Genomic DNA, 3,436 nt, shown 5'->3' on the forward strand with positions numbered 1-3,436 from the left:
CGGCGGCGGCGCCGCCTTTGTGATGCCCGGCGGCGGGCTGGCGGCGTCGGCGCCGCCGCCGCCGCACGTGCTGCCGGCCAACGCGCCGCCGCTGTCCTGGCTGCCGGCGCCCGACATCTCGCAGGACCAGAAGCTGCGCCCGCCGGCCGCCTGATCGCAGCTGATTGCGCCCGCCCACTCATCATCGCCCCAGCCTCGGCCAGCCCATCACCACCCCAGCCATCGCGGCAGCCCGTCGCCATATGGATCATGCTGGCTCAGCGTGGGATCATGGATCATGCTGCCCGCCGCCACTGCTGACGCGGACCAGGCGCCGACTGGAGGCCTAGGACCCGCCTCCCCCTTGTGCCACCATGAGGGGTGGGGCTGGGCCCCTGCTGCCTTTGCTTTCCCTTAGTTCCTTGTTGCTGCAACGCTCCCGGGCACATGCTCTTCCTCTGCTTCCGCATCCCCTCAGCTCCCTCTCCCCAGCACAACTCTCATGCCCCCGCATACACTCCCTCCTGCCCCACCAGCCTCTGCTCCCTCCCTCTGCTTCTTCGGCCCCCACGCACACACCCGTGACGGGGTGGCTGGACGGGTGGCTGGCCATGGCTGCGCCAGCAACCAAAACTGGCTGTCATATGCCATGGCCTATCATGCCTGAGGCCATGTGCGGCGCCCTGAGGGCCCCGCACACCTCGGCCCTCCTTTCTTTGACGCGCTCTGTGTAACGCTTGTGTGCGCCGTCTGGCCATGCACCTGGCTGGCAGGACGCCGTCTCTGCTGGCCAGTGTTGGGTACCACGAGGGCAGGGTACCACGAGGGCAGCTACTAGGCACGCCACTGCCGCCCATGCAGTGGGCACCGCCACCGCGGCGGCGGCGGGTCCCTGGTGCCCTGCCCGCCCTTGTGGTGTTGTCACCCAGCAGGACGGCAGGAAGGTGCCGGTTGCAGTGTGCCATGCTAGCTGCTAGGGCAATGCTGGGGACATGCGTGCGAGGCGGCCGCTTGCACACCCGCTTGCCGGTGGGTGCTGGCACCAGGGGGCAGCGTGAGCTTGCAGGAGGCTGCCGGCAACGGGGTGTGCTGAATCCTCCCTAAAAACCCTGAATGTGGCTGGTTACGGCCCGCAGCTGGTGTACGGCGGCAGGCCTCGCGTCGCTCTGCCGCCGACGCCGCCGCATCGCCGACGTTGCCGCACCAGAGATATGCTGCGGCCGCTCTTCCGGCCAGGCCAGCATCCCTGCAAGGGTCCATAGCGGAGGTGGGGCAGCAGCTGATGGCACAGACTTGTGCCCGGCCCCCTGTGCCCGCCCCCCTGTGCGCGCTGCTGATCAAATGTCGGGTACATTTTCAGAGGGAGCGCAGCAGAAATTTAGGCGCTGCTGCCGTTTTGGCAAACCCTTCGTGGCAGCTCCCCGCATCCCAAGTGGGCCCCCGTCGCGCCGTGTTCGTCACACTACGCTGCCCCTCTGTCATCCGCAAGGCGTTTGCAGGCTCTTGATCGTGGTTCGCCCCGCCCCTACCTCCACACTGCTGTTCGTCTAACTCCGCGCCCCCATGAGGACGCTGCCGGCCGTCCTGCTGCTCCTGGTGGCAGGTAGGCGTGGATCGCAGGCCAGGCAGCCAGGGGTCAGGCTGCAGCGGCGCCGGCCCGCGGCCCATTCCCTTGCCTTGCATGGTCATGGCGGCAGCCCTCCTGCCCCGGCAGCGGCTCAGGCACATGAAGGACACGCCCACGCCCCGCGTGAAGAACGCGGCCGCCCCAACCCCCGCCTGTGTGCCACTCCTCCCCCCCCCCCCCAGGCGCCTCTGCCGTCGCCGCCGAGGACGACTGGGCCGGTTTCCCCGAGGTATACACGCCGTACACGCCCCCTTCTTGGGCCGATTTCAAGACTGGGGTCACCATCACACCGGAGGCCACCTTGAGGGACAGATACACCACTCTGAGGACCAGAGTAAGGTGAGCAGGGGAAGCCGGTACCCAGGCGCGCGGGATCCAGGCGCCGTAAGCACCGTGGGCGCTGCGGCGGTCACCGGCGCCCGCCAGCAGCAGCACCCTTTCAGTCCCTGCCAGTCCGCATGCCCTGAAATCTAGCACAGCTACAAGGAGCCGCGCCGACGCTGCGGCGGCAGCAGCCTGGTAGCCCGTGCCAGCTGGTGTGGCTGCCCACCCCCCTTCATGATCATATCTGGCCGCTAACGAAACCCTGTGCTCCCCCACCCACCCACTGGCCTGCAGCACCCTCAGGACCAACTACAAGTGAGTGATTAACATGGGAGGGCAGCCCTGCGAAAGGGGAAGGACCAGCTCTGTTGCCCCCACATGTGTTGCCAGCGGCCTTGGGTGGCTTATAAGAGGCGGCAGCGCCGTGTGTCCGCCTCGCCTGTGCTCGGCGTTGTGGTTGACTGCCGCCCCGCCACCACCCCACACCAAACACACACACAATTTCTTTCCACTGCTGCAGCGAGCTGAAGGTAGCGTTCGAGGCGCTGCTCGCTGCGGTGAGCTGGCTGGGTGGGCGTTTGAGCACGCCGCGGCGCCACGCTAGCTGCTCACTCCGCACAGCGTGCCCTCGAGGGCAGCCTCGCAGCCACGCAGGCCGCCGCACCTCGCTCATCGCGCGTCACCTGCCCCATGGCTGAGCTGCTGCCCTGTACCGCTTCTGCACTGCAGTACAATTCCATGACGGAGCAGTACAATTCCGTGATGGATGACTCGTGTGCCACCAAGCTCAGCCAGGGCACCTTCACCACATGCGAGACGGTGAGCGCCTCTCCCCCCGCCTCTCGCCGCCTCGCCTCCTGCCACGCCCCGGCCTGGGCGCCCAGGGCCGGGCAGGGAGCCGCCAGTGGCGGACAAGGCGCACCAGCATGTGACCACGCCACAAGCCGGCTGCGTGCATGGTGCAGCCAGGGCTGGCGTGGCCTGCCCGCCAGCCGCCAGCCACCCGCTGCGGCAGCTGGACAGGGCTCGGGCATCAGCGTTCCTCTTGGGAGCATGGTCCATTCATTCATTCAGCACACAGACCGGCCGCCTCTTGCTCGAGGGCGGCCCACTTTGGCCTGGGCAGCCCGGGCCGCCCTCCCCCCCGGGCGCATGTTCGGTGTTGGAGGGGTGTGCCCAGCGATAGGGGGCCCCTGAAGGCATGCGCCGAGGCCGGGAAGCGTGGTTCGGCGCTGCTGCACGCTTGGCGATTTGAACAGAACCACGTGCCGCCGAGCTGCGGCCGCAGTTTCCGGCCCACGGTCTACGGTCGCAGCCACGGGACTCGGCGGCACGGCGTTTGGGCCCAAGCTTGCTGCCGCCGCCGCCGTGCCCGGGGGGCAGCGCGGCGGCGGCGGGGGCACGCTGCGACGCCCCCGTGCTGCCGAGTTGCGGCCGTAGTTTCCTGCCAGAAGCCCACGTCCACAGCCACGGGACTCGGCGGCACGGCGTTTCGGTCCACGGCTA

Source organism: Chlorella variabilis, assembly GCF_000147415.1.
Source record: "Chlorella variabilis unplaced genomic scaffold CHLNCscaffold_21, whole genome shotgun sequence".
NCBI classification, from domain to species: Eukaryota; Viridiplantae; Chlorophyta; class Trebouxiophyceae; order Chlorellales; family Chlorellaceae; genus Chlorella; species Chlorella variabilis.